Below are 16,724 nucleotides of genomic sequence, written 5' to 3'. Positions count from 1 at the left end.
TGTAAACGTTTTAAAAGGCTCATGAGCAGTTTATTTACTTAATGAAATGTACCCTTTCCTTTTTATTGGTTTTTCACCTTAACCTGATAATAATACCTAGATCACGTTTTTAACAAAAGGACTCAGGTAGCGAGTCAAATTTCTGGTTCACTGTTCACCGTAACTGTTCTGGGGTAACCAGGGCGTTACATCATGGTTCTAGCTCTCCCTCCTTTTTCCTCAGGACGTGAGCAGGACACCCCCAGATTCTATAATGGCGTAAATTAGGTTCACGACCATTCCAGCGTTCTAAAGGTGTTTTGGGGATTATTTTGATGGCACGACATTGAGAATATCGTTCGTGGTTTCAATTGCATGTCCCTAGAATGAAGTTGGTAGAGTTAAGTAACTAAGCATGCATCTAACCATTTCCAATAAATTTCTATTCCAGCATTTCGCTACACCATTTTGTTGCGGAGTACCTGGGGCAGTAAATTGTGATAAAATCCCAAGTTTAGTTAAATGATCTTGGAACTGCATATCCAAATATTCTCCACCCCTATCAGATCGCAAGATCTTTAATGTTTTACCTAATTGGTTCAGAGTCATTCCTAGGAATTCCTGAAACTTTGAAAATGTTTATGATTTCCTATGCATTAGGTAAAGACATGAGTATCTAGAGTAATCGTCAATGAAAGTGACGAAATACTCAAAACCACCCCTGGCTTGCACATTCAAAGGTCCACAAACATCTGAATGCACAAGACCAAGTGGTTCTTTGGCCCTATCACCCTTTGTAGAGAATGGATGCTTGGTCAGTTTGCCTTCTAGACAAGATTCACAGACAGGTAATTCACCTATGGTGAGTTCCCTCCCTCAAAGGTCCATCCTTTATAAGTCTTTGAATCCTATCATAGCCAATGTGACCTAGTCTCAAGTGCCGTAAATACGTCATATTAAAACTTGTGAAAGTCATAACAAATCGTTCTAATTGCAACATGGAAACTGAAATTTAATTTCTACTAAAATTCGGAATAAAAAATACATATTTTAAAATTAAAAATTTATTTCCGAACTTCAGACGAGCTCTTCCTCTAGCTAGGACCGCAATGAACGCTCCATTCCCAACTCTAAGCTTTAAGCCACCTTCGTTCACTTCCTCCCACGATTCAAGAAGCTATAAAGAGTTACAAACATGGTTGGTAGATCCAGAATCAATAATCCAAATGAATTTATCATTCTCTAAACACACTTGTTTCTAAGATAAATGAACTTTAACCCTTACCTTTGTTTTTTGCTGCTAGAAACTTGGGGCAATCCTGTTTCCAATGCCCCTTCTCTTTGCAGTGAAAACATTTACCATTACTTTTCTTGTTTTTCTTGTTTTTTGCCTTAGGCGTCTGTGCACTTGGTTGTGCACTTGCCTTTGCAGCCTTTGCAGGCTTAGGGTTGTTTATTTTTCCACCTTTCCTCTTGTTTCCAGCTTTCGAAGACGAAACTTGGTTAGCTTCAACCTTAGCTAGATCAGCAGCAACATCAGTAGTCTTATTTTCACCTCCTTTACTAGGTCCACCCATGACAGGTTCAATAATCTGAAGCTCGTTCATGAGCTGCGTCAGACCATAGTTGAGTTGAGCATGAACGTGCAGACACGGTGCCATCTAGGAATTTACGGTGCCATCATGAACGTGCAGAGTCCGTGCTATCCAAGCATTTACAGTACCATCACGAGCATTGACGGTGCCATCACGAACGTGCAGACACAATGCTTGTTCTGGGGATTCCTCAATCATGACGAACTCGGAGTTGTCACCTATCAACTCTATGTTGATATTCTACTTCCAATTATGGAAGTTTTCTCTAGCGAGTTTCTCCATCAAAAGTTGAGAAAGGATGGAAGTAGACACAGACACTACTTAACTTAAAACTACAAATTACCAATAAAATAGAAATCAATCACATTTGCTCAATAAAACTACTATTCACACATATTTCAAGAAATAGCACAACATATACCAAAAATATGTAAGATATGAGAAAAAATACTAAAAACAATCATATCTCTATTTCTTTAGGTTTTTAACTAATCTATGATATCCTTGTCCTGATAGGCGAGAGTAAAAAATACCACTAGTTAAATAGAGTTGTAAACTCATTTAATAATGGACACCACTATTAACAACCTACTATTTGATCAAAATAAGAAAACAAAATCTCTTATTTTATGAGCTAGACCCACGGTTTCGTTAATCATAGATTTAGTCCTAGTAGTCACCGTAGGGGTGAGTCTAGTAGAATTTGACCTATAATTATATATCTTTCGAAATCTAACCATGTCAAAATAACTAATGAACACCTTCTGTAGGGGGACGAATCAAAGCGCCTCGAGGCCCCATTAAGCTATTGACTATGTTAAACCAACGGTGGAGATCGAATAAAATTCTTAAAATAAGCTCATTATAAAATTAAAAATAGTATTTTTATTATTTATTTTTAGAAAATTAATGACTATGCTTTTCCAAAAAAATAATTAAACAAATTAATTTTTTTAAAACCAATGTCTTATAATTTCCTATTAATTCCACTACTACAAAATTGTACTTAGACGACATGCATGAGATGATGTTTGTAGTAAAACTGTCGTGTCATGTTAAAAATATACATGACACAACAGTCGCTCACAAACTGTTGTGCCATGCAAATTAAAACTCACATGAAACGACAGTTCTAATGAGACTGTTGTAACATGCCTATTTTTAACATGAGAAAACATTTCTACTTAAACTGTTGTCTAATGCAATACAATTTTTCTAATCAAGTACTAATTTAATTTGTATTTTTTTTTAATATAATTTAATATATTTTATGTAAATATATTAATAAAAAGTATTAATTAATAATTTGCAACACACAATACCTACTAGTTAAAGATTGAGTTTTATTTTTAAAAGAGTTATTCAAATAATTGTTTATTTTTTTAATACTTTTTTTGTAATATTAATTTCTAATTGAATTACTTATTATATATTTAATGAAGTAAGATTTCTTTTATTAAAAGTTCATTAATGATTGTGTTCTTTGGTAACACTTAAAAAATAAGTTTTTATTTAGTTAATTAAAAAATTGAGAATTAAACATAAAACAGTGTTTGGTAACTTTATTTTTATTTATTATTTTTAAAATTTTAATTAAAATTCATTAAATTTTGAACTAGAATTTTTTTCACTTTTAATTTTTTTTTCAACCGTTAGGACTTTTTTTTTTCTTCTCTTCTTCAAATCAACACCCAATTTCATATTGTTAAAGAAAAAATAAAAATAAAATTTATCAAACGCGTTTATTGTTTTTAAAAACAAAAAATAATAAACGCATTTGATAACTTTTATTTTTATTTTTTGTTTAACAATATGATATGTTGATTTGAAGAATAGAAGAATAAAAAAAAAAGTAAAAGTTAAAAACAGTTTAAAAAATTTTGAAAGTGAAAAAATTCTATTTTCAAAATTTAATAAATTTAAACTAAAATTTTATAAAATAACAAATAAAAATAGAGTTACCAAACATATTTTATGTTTAATTGTTAAATTTTTTAATTACTTAAATAAAAAACTATTTTTTAAGTATTACCAAACAATATAAAAGTTTTTACCAATTAAACACAACCCATAATTATTAAAAATTTGTAGTATTAATTTTATTTTTTTCTTTTAAAACTAATAAAAACTATTTTTTAAAAAACAGATTATTTTTTCACTTCTTTATTTTTTAAAGAATGACTTATTTCTAGGTTAAAAAATTTCCCCAGTAATCTTGACCCCCTCCACCCTCGTTTGACCTCGCGCGCAGCACCTCCTCCATGACGGCGCCTCCCACCTCCGTTCAACAACCCTAGACATCACCCCAAGATAGTAGCCCAACCGCCGTTCGACCCCAGGACAGAAACCTCGCCATTGCTCGACATCAACAACAATTCGTGTGACTGGAGTCAACCTCTCTTCTACGGTGACTGGATCCTTCCTTCTCTGGCGACAACACCTCAGGTGCACTACGGATTCTCCAGGTATGGACCTCCGTCCTCTCTCATATATGTTCATAGCTCACACACGATTAGAGCAATCACTGGAGTCCCAATTGCTTTCTTTCCCTTTTCTTTATTTTTTTTCCTCTCAAAGTTCAAACTCCCAATAATTCTTCTCAACTTTCTTTCTTTTGATTTCTGGGATTGAAGATTCAGAATGTCTAATTGGGTCTATTTGTAGAGTTTTGTGTTGTTAAATCTTACCTTGATTTGTTTATAAAACTATAGAAATTGTCCTGTATTGTAGAAGAGCTACTATTGGTTTGATTCTTCTTTTGCTTCTTGTTCATGTTGCAGTCCAAGTTTAATTTGATTGATTTGGTTCTCAAGTCTTGCTATCTTACCTTCCACCATAGCTATTAATCGAACTTTTCCTAAATTTCTTTTGACAGCTAATTATGAAGTTCTTTCTTTTGATAGCTTCTTTGAAGTGTTCCACATTTTTGTAACTAAACTGTAAAAGTTTTCTGCATCTTTTAAAGATAGACTGTGATAATTTTTTGTTCTTAGTATGTTGCTTGTGACAACAATAATTCTGACTGCAATTTTGTTGCAGTAATTTGTGCAGACCATCATGGTTAGTAGATGGTAACATAATCTCTACAAAGATCAAGAGTGCATCTAGCAACCATGATCTTGAAAGAATTAATTGGAAAAGCAACCCAGCTAGAGCCTGTCCTAATTTTGAATTTGTGATTGACAACAATGAAGTAAGATTTCCATTATTTCCTTATCCTCTGTGTACTTGGGAGAATTAGAAAGATGACAGAGAAAAGGGAATCACGGGGGCAGAGAAACAAGCTCTGAGGTCCCAGCCTCTCATGGGCATCCACATAGTGATATCTACAGTTTTCTGGTGCTGGGGTTAGGCGGGGAGCCTAGTTTCATTAAATAAAAAATCTAGACGAATTTTTATAATGGCATATTATTGTCTGGTGAAGTAGAATTTTATTGAATAACTTGCTAATAGTAGGGCTAACTACTTAAATCATAGATATAAGCTCTTTTAATGTAGACTACGGGTTCTACTTTGCATGTATTATAATTGGGTTATAGGATGGCTACTCATAATGAGTGCGAAGACTTTTCATAATACTGTCTCATTTGTCAGACGAAGTAGAATTTGCTAGTGTAACTTTCTTACAGTATGGTTAAATACTTAAATTCTACTTATAAAGCTCTTATAGACTATGAGATCTCCATCTCGTCTATTATAATTGAGTAGCAGCTTGTTTAATTATAACGAGTGCAAAGCATTTTTTGAATGCATCTTATATGTTCTGGCAAAGTAGAGTTTGGTATGGCTGCTTAGTTCCCTGCATCTGTGATTTAGCAAAAATATATTTCCCTTAGTGGCCTCCTGGACATTCTCAAGGATCAAGGTACTGGATTTGGAAATTTCTGTCATGTTATTTGTGTGCTTACTGTATATTTCCTGAGCTGTTTCCTAGAGAGAGTTTTAATTGGCTGGGTGAGGAGAGAGGGAGAGGCAAGTTCTTGAAATCCTATTTTGTTTGTAATTTTTTTGATACATTCTCATAATACAATCATTCTCCCTAATGATCCCTACGAGTTAATGAGTGGAAAGATGGTAGATGGTTATGAATTATATTGGGAAGTGAAAATTGATTCAAAAATGTTTTTTTTTTTTTTTTTGCAATGTGGTATACTCTACACTAGTTGTGCAATCCAAGATGTTGAACTTAGAGAGCTATTACATAGCTACTATGGAGCCAGTGAGAAGAAATATCACATTAATAATTTAGACGAAGATAAGGTTATGGTGTTTTATAATGTGGCCGTAATTAATGACATTAGCCTTCAGCCACCTCAACAAATTATTGCAGTAGTTTGAATAGCTGCGTGGCACATCTTGGTCAATCCATGCTAAAATTTCTCTTGATTTTGCTCATTTATTATTTAGAAAGAATGTTTACCCAATCTGTCAGTGTTCTCTCACATTATTGATTGCTAGTTTTACTTGTATATATGTTTCTTACATATTTTCTAACTTCCATGCTCAATTTTGATCTTTTCATACGATCCTCTACTTGAGAACTTTTATTTATTTATTTTTTAATGTTTTCTGGAGGATAGAGAGCCTAGTTCATTATTTCATCTTGTTCTGGGAGAATTAGGCCATTTGGATTCTTATTGATGTTGCTGTCTAATAATTTTTTTTCATTTTTCATGCTGTCCTCCTAAATGTTGGTTTCTGAACATCTTGCAGAGCTTTACACAAAGAAAATGTTTCAGTTGCTACAGTCTGCTTATTCTACAATAAGGATCCAAGACACTGCTCTTTTTCTAGGAATGAACGAGGATAATTCCACAAATTGTAAGACTCTTTTTCTTTCTTATATGGAAAAAGCTAAAAACCCTCCAATGTCCAAAATGATTCCATAGATGTCTTTATCCTAATGCTCTCTTGATCAAGTATTCAATTTTTTCTAAACACATTTAATAAGTGCAAATAAAGAAACTTTAGATGTGAAAAGTACTTGCAAAACTGGGAAAGTAAAACTTACTATGTATGACTATGCAATAGAACTATCATTACTCCTACTAAGGTTCTTCCAAAACACAATAGCCTAGAACTATGTTACTTCAATGTATGTAGTAGTAAGGATTTCCTGATCAGTCGATCGTGAATGAACTGAGATTCCTGAAGAGGCTCTAGCTTCTCTTAAACAAATATCATATTGTGGTCTCAGCTAGCCTTAAAGTTTTGTTAAGACTTTGCTAGTTGCAGTCGTCCAATGAACTCCCACAATAATTGTCAGATATAAACATTTTGATGTATGATACTAGCAAAAACATTGATCCCTAAGATTATAAAGTAGCTGTGATGATTTTGCTATTTCATTCTATCTTTTTGTTTTTGAGTTGCGTTTATACTTTCCTTAGCAGTAGATATTATTTTTAATGTATGAGCATTGCTAACTCTGTTAGGAGTTCTTTCATCAGCATATAATGATTGAAAATTAATGATTTTGTTGAATATGTGTTTCTTTGAATGTGGTTATGTGGGCAATGTTTCAATCCCACTTCTCTGTGTCAGTGTATTGGATGATCCTGTCTGTACTAGGGAAGCCATTCCATTGGACGAATGTAGGTTAAGTTGCTTTTAGTATGTGAATACGCACATGCTTTATTGATTTGACAATGTGTATTGATATCTGTCTTTTATAGGACTAATAAAAATGTGGTATTGGCTTCAACAAAGCATAGAGGACATCTTGCATTTTTTGAAGGGTTAACTGCAGCTCGCTTGTGGTACTTCATATTTTCATGTTTCATATTTGGACCTAACTGGAATTAAGGTTGTTTGGTTGGGAGACAACAATTTTGCTTTTCAGTATGGTTACAGGCCATGCTAGAGTTCATGCTAATACATATGCTCCAATTTTGTCAGTCTTTCGCCAGGCATTGGCATGGGGGTCTACTTGCACTGGAGTTTAGTCAACTAACCTAGCAATCCTGATAGGATTGTAAACTTCATATCATTTTTTATCCACTAGGCTAGCAAGATAAAACAATTTTAGTATTGGACTGGTTTGATGAAACATTCGGAACAGCTATCCTTGGGTTTAGGTATTTCTTGGAGTGCCTTTTCCATAATTTTGTGGATATAGCCTGAATCTTAAGTGCACTTCCAATTTTGGTGTGCTTTTAGATATGGAAGGAATTCCCTTGATGTTGTCAAGGTTTCCTCGTGGATTTCAATTTGCGTGCATTTCTAGGCAGCATTGTCTTTAATTACCTGATTCTGAATTCTTCATTCTAATTTGGTTTGTTATATACTTTTCTTTTGCAGGTGGGTAAGGGCAACTGGTGAATTTTTAAGGGTTCTACATTCTAGCCAATATATGCATGTACAAAACAAGGTGCAGTTAAATCAGTCTACATTGATGATAAGCTTGTATTACTATTACGATGGATTCTTCTGTTCGTTTGTAATGCTATCAATAATCAGAGACAACACCAATGTTGAATCTTAGATGCAATTAATTATGCAAACTAATACTTCTCTTTCCCATGTATTTTTAGATCCTGAATAGTGGCCCTAAGTCCTCATTGGACTCTACAATTGATCAGGGCCCCTTTGTAAGCGTTGTGGAGGATGGTATGGTGGTTGCAGTGGGAAATGAACAAACAAACAATAATTCGATGGAAGAATTATCGGAGACTCAGAAGAGTCATTGTGAAAATACTGAAATTGTTTCTGTTGCAGACTGTAATGACCCACTAATCTAGACTTTTGGACCATTAACGAAACTATACATAAACTTACATTTTTGCGGAAATACCATAATTTTATTGAGTAACTTGTAAAAATAAGAGTTACTTACAAAATAAAATACTAAGAAGGATATGGAATCCCATTGTCTTTAAAAACAAAACATGGTTAAAAATAAAAAGACATTACATTTATAGTGCGGAAAATACATGTAAAAGACATAAAACAGAAACTACATCCTCGAATCGAATAACGCTCGGCCCCTTGACTCCATTCACCATCGATACACATTCTCTAAGCGTCCACGAATCTTACCGCCTCTTAAAGCTATTTTCCTGCACATAAAACAAATAGGAATGAGCCTGATGCCCAGCAAGGAAAATCTAACACATAGTCATAAACATAATTTCATAAGAAACATAAAGACTTAACATAATACATATAACATACACTTATTATAATGGCCATTATTACTTGGGGTCCCATAGACTAAACAAGCATATGCCCATGGGATTAGTGGGGTCCTACTAGCTAAGTAGGTCATATGCCCATAACCCATTTGGGGTCTTGTTAGTCATATGGGTCATATGCCCAAGCCTACAAACATACATGCATACATATCATAACATATTTATAAAACATAAGATAACATAAGCATATAACATATTGATTCTAGCCTATTTTCCTTACCAAAGTTACTGGGATAAGTGGACTGAGTTGGGACTTTTTGGAACACTCCTAATAATCATTAGAAAGAGTGAGTCTAAGGAAGAAAAGAGATGAAATGAAAGGGATGGAAAGACTAAACCATTTGAAAAACATGCTTACCGAAACTTATGTGCTCAAGAACTTAGTTTTCCTAACCAAAATAAGAATGAGGTTAGGGAACTGAATAGAAGGCTAAGAGAAGGAAAATAACATAATACAGAAATGAACTAGAGTTTTGGTTTACCTCAAAGACTTGCAAGACCAATCTACACCACAACCGAAATACTATAGAACCTCACTTCCCAAAGTGTTTGATAAGCTTATGATGTTTAAGCTTATGATTTTCCCAAACCAGGTGTTTACACTCTCACACTCACTTAACACTAGCAGTTTCTGAACTTAGAGTAAAAGGTGAATAATGGCTGGGTACTAGGTCCTATTTATAGAGTTTGGGAATGAAGGTATCTTGATTTTACTTGAATAAAAATAATGGCTTTTTAGGTGAAAATAATTTGAATAATCGTTCAGCAGAGGCTGAAGACTCGTTCAAAAGATGCTGGACTTATGAAGGAGTTTGAATGGCTGAAAGGAAAAGAATTCAAAAATGTTTGAAAACATGCTGGAGGAGGCGATATATCGCCCCCTGTAGGCGATATATCGCCTGGGCCAGTATGCCCGAGGCGATCGTGCATCGTCTCGTGTTTTCCGTATCTACGTGCTGCGATATATCGCCCCCTATAGCTGCGATATATCGGCACACGCTGATTAATTAAACACGAAATTACACATTTTTAGCTAAGTTTGAATGGGGTAAACAGCCTTGACTAAGCCCTCAACGTATTCAAAGCTGCTGACTGACCCTATAACATTCAAACTTTACCCTTATTTAATTTAATCCTCCAAAATACTTAATCTTTAATTACCCATTCATAACATGTGCTTAAAATCCTATTGGTTGATATCTAAACCTTATAATATAATAAATATTATTCTTAATATCAGCCATATAATCAAACCTTAGGTTATCCTTAATATTCTTAAACTATAGGTTAAACTTAGAAGGTCTATAAGTACTACTATGAGTGTCCAAATAATTCCCGGTCTGAACCAAAAATCCACAGTAACAAAGATAATACTAAACATACTATAATACTACTAAATAATTAGCTAAGTAAAGTTCTCGGACTCTACACAGACCAAGATGAACTGAGATCCAAACCAGAGTCTGGTTTTGTGCCAGTCATAAAAGAAACCTCTGGGCAAGCTACTAGGGTCCAGGATGCAAAGCCACTTGATACAACTCCTATTAAAAGATGCTTGGATGTGTTGCATCGACAGAATAGGTTTTCAATATGGCTGCTTGCTTATATTGCTATTGCTACGAGCTAGCCATTGTTAGGTTCTGCCATGCGAACACTTTCTAGGAAGAAGCTCAGAAATGTCTTACTTGCAGCTTTGTTCAGAAAATAATCCCATGCTCATAAATTCCTTGTTGTTGTACTCTCCTTATAACTTATTATTTATTCTCATTTAGAGATGTCGATGACTGTATTTAGGTAATACTTGCTCAAATAAGTCCTATCCATTTTTCTTTTCTTTCCTTAAATTCCAATAATAGACAAGAATATAATATTACAAGTATACACAATAACCATCATATTCCTAAGTTGCTAGGAATCCTATCATGTTCGTGTACTGATTTATATCATATGATTCAGTAATCTATAGATATTGTATTAATGCAAATAATTATTTAAAGTTGGCAGATGTAGCCAAATATACGTATCTTCTTGTTTTGATGTCCAGTCGTTTTCCTGGGATTTTCAAATAGCCTATCATATTCTCTCAAGATTTTGTGGTCAACCTCGCATCTTTTATACCTATCTTTTTTTTTGGTCGTACTGGCACATGACCAAACAACCACTACCGTTTACTCATCAAAATATAATTCTTTCACATTATTAACTTTGATGAGTATAAGTGTTATTATATAAGAATGCATCTCAATATGATTGGTTGCTTCTAATACTCTTTATATTGTCGGTGTTTTTCTATTTTATTTTATTTTTTATTTTTAATATGATCGTGTATGGGTACGTACATTACAAACTTTACACATCATTATATTGCTGGATGTTTTAAGGTTAAAAGGTAACAATTATTATAATTTTTATTTAATTTTTCATGCTGTCCTCCTAAATGTTGGTTTTTGAACATCTTGCAGAGCTTTACACAAAGAAAATGTTTCAGTTGCTACAGCCTGCTTATTCTACAATAAGGATCCAAGACACTGCTCTTTTCTAGGAATGAACGAGGTTAATTCCACAAATTATAAGACTCTTTTTCTTTCTTATATGGAAAAAGCTAAAAACCCTCCAATGTCCAAAATGATTCCATAGATGTCTTTATCCTAATGCTCTCTTGATCAAGTATTCAATTTTTTCTAAACACATTTAATAAGTGCAAATAAAGAAACTTTAGATGTGAAAAGTACTTGCAAAACTGGGAAAGTAAAACTTACTATGTATGACTATGCAAAAGAACTATCATTACTCCTACTAAGGTTCTTCCAAAACACAATAGGCTAGAATTATGTTACTTCAATGTATGTAGTAGTAAGGATTTCCTGATCCGTCGATCGTGAATGAACTGAGATTCCTGAAGAGGCTCTGGCTTCTCTTAAACAAATATCATATTGTGGTCTCAGCTAGCCTCAAAGTTTTGTTAAGACTTTGCTAGTTTCAGTCGTGCAATGAACTCCCACAATAATTGTCTGATATAAACATTTTGATGTATGATACTAGCAAAAACATTGATCCCTAAGATTATAAAGTAGCTGTGATGATTTTGCTATTTCATTCTATCTTTCTGTTTTTGAGTTCCGTTTATACTTTCCGTAGCAGTAGATATTATTTTTAATGTATGAGCATTGCTAACTCTGTTAGGAGTTCTTTTATCTACATATAATGATTGAATATTAATGATTTTGTTGAATATGTGTTTCTTTGGATGTGTTGTTTTATTACTTGTTATTTATTTGTGAGAGTGGAAGTGTTTACTTGTGGTATTTGTGAGAGTTTCAAGATTTTAGAAAATTACAACAAGAAAGGCGTAATCATTTAAAATACCCTCATAGGATTTTACGCCATAGCTATACTGAATTGGAAGCTGATTTAGTAAGTACATATATATAACGATTTATGCCTGGTTTTATGTTTTCTTCATTTCATGTTAAAATTCACCTAATTCTATTATATGCAGCAAGCTAAGTGGGGCACAACAGAGCAGATAGATCGATCTATACTCTAGAAGGTGGCCAGAAAAGATTCTTCTGGAAACTATGTCACCGAGTGTAACAAGGTCATGGGAGAGGCCATCGTAAGTTGTAAAACTGTTGACGCCGTTTTTCGTCAACAGTGAAAGAAGAGCATGTAAACAATAATTAGCAATGGCCAATAAAGATATGATAATACAAACACGAGTTTTACATGGTTCAGCAGTTAATTCTGCCTAGTCCATGAGTCTTTCTTATTAAGACTTAAGAGTATCTCTGAAAATCCCTCAAGGGTGAATTCTCCACAGTTTTCCTCAAGATCCCAAAAATTATGTCCTTTACAATGATGCATGACCTCTCTATTTATAGAGAAGAATGCTGAATACTATCTCACATATTTCGGGTAGTTACTCTATATTTGCAAATAGAATAAATGGCATTAAATGCCTGAAATCCGGTGTAAAAGGAAACGTCCCCTGAAGACCAGGGGGCGTATAACTAATCGAATAATAACCCCTGATTGTAGGGGATTTCCAGTAATAGATGTAGACCGCGTCTTGCCATTGATGATTCATTAGGATATTCAAAGTTATTATCCTATATCACCAAGGCCATATTCTCCCAGGTTTCTAACTGACTTTCGAGCTATGACATTTCCCGAGGCCACACGGCGTCGATCACGTACGTGCATCAGGCTCGGAGCCCCAGATCTGAGATCATCCCAGAGAACAGATGCACCTCGGGCTTATCCTTCGAGCTCGTGAGGATTTTGAGACTACCATCTCTGAAGTCGTCTCTGTAACGACCCAAATTCACTAATAAGGATTAAGGGCCTTGATTAGTGTGCCTGGAGGGCATAATGGGAATTATGTGTGATTTTAATGATTAAGATGCATGATTTTGATTTAAAGCATGTTATATGACTGTGTGTATTACGTTATGTGATAATTATGCTATATGATTTGTACAGCGTGGGTGTGGTGGTATCAATGTGATGTACGTGCCGAGACGGTCCTAGAAAGCTAGATAATGGTAACTGGTGATTTGGTAACCTGCGTAACCATTAGTAACCATAGAGAGTAACAAGATTTGTTGGAGAAGTGGTAGAATTGTAAAGCTAGTGAAAGGACAAATATGCCCTTGAGGTTTAGTTAGGAAGGGATATCAGTGGAGGGCTAAGGTAGTCTTTTGGCAGTGGTATAGGTGGTTTTGGCTAAGGGAAAAGGATGTATACGATTCTTTTATGCTAAGTATAACTGAAATTAAGACTTGGAAGGCTAGAAAGATCAAGAAGGAAAGGGAGACTCAAGAACCTTGAAGGCAAAGTGGAAGAGGAGTTGAACTGTGTTCTTTCAGGCTAGTAAAGGGCTTAGGGGTGTGGAATCAAGCACATATAAAGGTTAATACTGAGGTAAGGATTTAGTCCCTGTTTTGTTAAGTTCTGAATTGATTTTTGGAAGAAATTGAAAGATAGCCATGGCTTGTTTTGCATGAAAAACTCAGCTAGTTTGTCAAGGGGAAACTCAGTTTAAAGCTTGGATTGGAGGAAGCTCAAGTTGAATTTTTTATTGAGGTAAGGGTATTAAACATGTTTGTAATCTTGTAGCTATTACGATTTAGGGATTTAGAGGTGTGGTTTGTACTTTTCTCAAGTTTTGGTTTAAGTGCTTGAGTCTGAAATTTAAGTATGAATTCTGTGAATGGTTGTGTAACTGAGCTAGATTATGATGTTTGTAGGTCTTTGAAAGGTTTATTTGGGGTTTTGAGTTGGTTTTGGGGTTTAGGTATAAGTTTGGGGTGATTTGGAGTGATTTGGGTTCGAGAACATGCAGGGGAAAAACCCAGAATTCTGGGCTCGCGAAGGAGCGTCGCGGCGTAAGGCTATTTCTGGGCGGTGTATGCTGTCTGACTTGCTGGGCGCCACGGCCCTATGGGATATGTCATAACGGTCTAAGAGTGTCGTACATGAATTTAGCGCATAGGGCGCAGATTGGCCACTGGGAGCCAAGAACAAATGGATAACAGAGGGAGCAGCCTGAGGGCGCTAGCCCTGGTTATCGTTTGTGAATTATGAATATTATGAACTGAAATGCCTAGTATGTGGAATACTTGATTATACTGACTGATGATATATCTGAGTATATGTGATGCAATGTGAGATGTTGACTTGTCTGTTAATTGTTCATGCTCTGTTGTTGTTGTGTTTTCTTGCTGGACCTTGGCTCACGGGTGCTACGTGGTGCAGGTAAAGGCAAGGGCAAGCTTGACCAAGCCTGAGGTGGAGAGCTCCGAGGTGAAATGTACATAGCCAGCTGTTCGATCACCATGGTCGAGGAATGAGTCAGGACAGGGATCTACCTAACTGCTTGTTTTGCCTTAGTATAGCTGGTTAATGTATTTGAACCTTGTAACTTTTGTAAACAGCCTTTAAACTGATATTTTTGGGATCCCGTGTATATAAACAACATTTTTTTAATGAAAATGTGGCTTTTGAAACCAAAACGCTGTCAACCCTAGTTCCTTAACATTTTCAATAACACGATTTTATTTAATTGACTTGGTTAGCAAGTCTAGCACTTTATAAACACACAGTGTAACGGTCTTGGCTATCCAGGGTGTTACAACTTGGTATCAGAGTGTCCTTGGTTTATGGGTCCTGAAGACTGGCTGGGTATGTACATTCGCTGCAGGAGACAAGCTCAACTCAGAGTTTGGTAATTGTGTAAGCATGTTTGCGTGCTTAAGTGATTTGAGTGAGACATGATTGCAGATATCTGTTTGATGAATAGGGAGCATGAGATACTGACAGGGCCTGGCCCTTGACTTTTGGATGATGTTATTGAGGCGTGCTGATTAGCATTGCTGTGCATGTGGATGAATATCTGGATAAATTGTTATAATTTGATTGCTTGTGAATGAGTGGAGTTTCAGTGATGGATTATGGAAAGATTATTACCCTGTCATCATAGCCTAATTGCCGAGTCGTTGATTGCAGATTGACTTGAATAGTTATGCGTTCAAGGAAATCCACACGACTAGCCGGCAGGTCAGGGGCAAGAGATGATGACCAGGGCCCGACCCCTCCACCAGTCCCTGAGAACTGGCAGCAGTTAATGGCAGAAATGCAAGCTAGGCTTCAGAGCCAAGATGAACAGATCTGAATTCTGCAGTAGGCTCCATCTGGGAGTGTTGCCCCTATTGGGCCATCGGCACTGGTACCTGTGGTACAGTCAGTTGATGTTGGGAATAAGATGGAACCGTTGTATGAGCGGTTCAGGAAGCAACAACCCCCGACCTTTGAGTGTGGTCCAGATCCACTGAAAGCTGAACAGTGGATGACTTTGATCACTACCATTCTTGATTTTATGAGAGTGGAAGGAAATGACAGGGTGGATTGTGCCACTTACATGTTGAGGGATGATGCCTGAATCTGGTGGGAGGTGGCCTCACAGACTAGAGAGGTTGCTACATTGACTTAGGAAGGGTTTAAGGATTTGTTCAATCAGAAGTATTATAACGTTGCCATTAGGGCAGCGAAAGTGAATGAGTTGTTGGCCCTGGTTCAGGGCAGTATGACAGTTACAGAATATGCCTTGAAGTTCGACAGACTTGTGAAGTTCGCACCAGATCTTGTGCCTACCAATTCAGCCAGGCAGGACAGGTTTGTTAGAGGGCTGAATGTTATGATAGCCCGAGATGTAAGAATTACCATAGTTCCTGAAGTGACTACTTATTCCCAGGCTGTGGAGAGGGCTCTTACCGCTGAGGAAGCGGAGAATAGGATATGGAGGGATAGTGTAGCAAGAAGGGAGGGCCGCAGGGCGGTGCGTCCATACTCTGGGTCTAGTAGGGGCAGAGGCCCTAATGATTTTAAGAGGAAGACTCCTGATACTCCAATTGCTCTTAGGTCTGATAGGGGAGGTCGGGGTACTCAGGGTGGCCGTCAGGGAGGCGGAGATTCATGGAGGACTTATCCCGAGTGCACGAGGAGCAAGAGGCGCCATCCGGGCGAGTGTTGAGCTAAAGCTTGCTACGTGTGTGGGATGGTGGGACACCTCAGGAAAGATTGCCTGACGGTGAAGAAGGGAGAGACAGGAAAGGTGGATAGCTTGACTCCAGCACGAGTGTTCACCCTGACGGAGGCGGAGGCCAAGGCTAGTCCCTCGGTAGTGACAGGTCAGCTTTCTAGTGCTGGCACTCCCTTTACTGTTTTGATTGATTCTGGTGCTACTCATTCATTTGTATCTGATAGGGTGATTGATAGACTATGTAGGCCTAGTGAGTGTAGTGCTTCAGGATTTGGGACTATATTGCCTATAGGAGAACTGATAGTATCTAGGAGGTGGATTAGAGCACTGCCAGTGTTCGTTGATGGTAGGGAGTTATTAGTAGACTTGATTGAGTTGAGTATGGAGGACTTTGATATGATTTTAGGTATGGATTGG

The 16,724-nt window shown here is 36.2% G+C and overlaps 2 long non-coding RNA genes across 2 annotated transcripts in view; both read left to right on the top strand.

Moving 5' to 3' along the window:
• The first annotated feature begins 3,952 nt into the window (after window positions 1–3,952).
• Window positions 3,953–16,724, top strand: part of LOC133819497 (uncharacterized) — a 30,680-nt gene continuing 17,908 nt past the window's right edge. The window contains exons 1-5 of the long non-coding RNA XR_009886352.1: window positions 3,953–4,039; window positions 4,450–4,502; window positions 4,626–4,767; window positions 6,288–6,395; window positions 12,267–12,383. This is a non-coding gene — a long non-coding RNA (uncharacterized LOC133819497). The remainder of the gene's footprint in view (window positions 4,040–4,449; window positions 4,503–4,625; window positions 4,768–6,287; window positions 6,396–12,266; window positions 12,384–16,724) is intronic.
• LOC133819498 (uncharacterized) lies at window positions 7,353–8,287 on the top strand. The gene is made up of 3 exons (XR_009886353.1): window positions 7,353–7,380; window positions 7,875–7,944; window positions 8,108–8,287. It is a non-coding gene; the product is annotated as an uncharacterized LOC133819498 (long non-coding RNA).

This window comes from Humulus lupulus, chromosome 2, assembly GCF_963169125.1.
Source record: "Humulus lupulus chromosome 2, drHumLupu1.1, whole genome shotgun sequence".
NCBI classification, from domain to species: domain Eukaryota; kingdom Viridiplantae; phylum Streptophyta; class Magnoliopsida; order Rosales; family Cannabaceae; genus Humulus; species Humulus lupulus.
The sequence above is the reverse complement of the archived record's forward strand: the minus strand, read 5'-3'. Positions and strand labels throughout refer to the sequence as shown.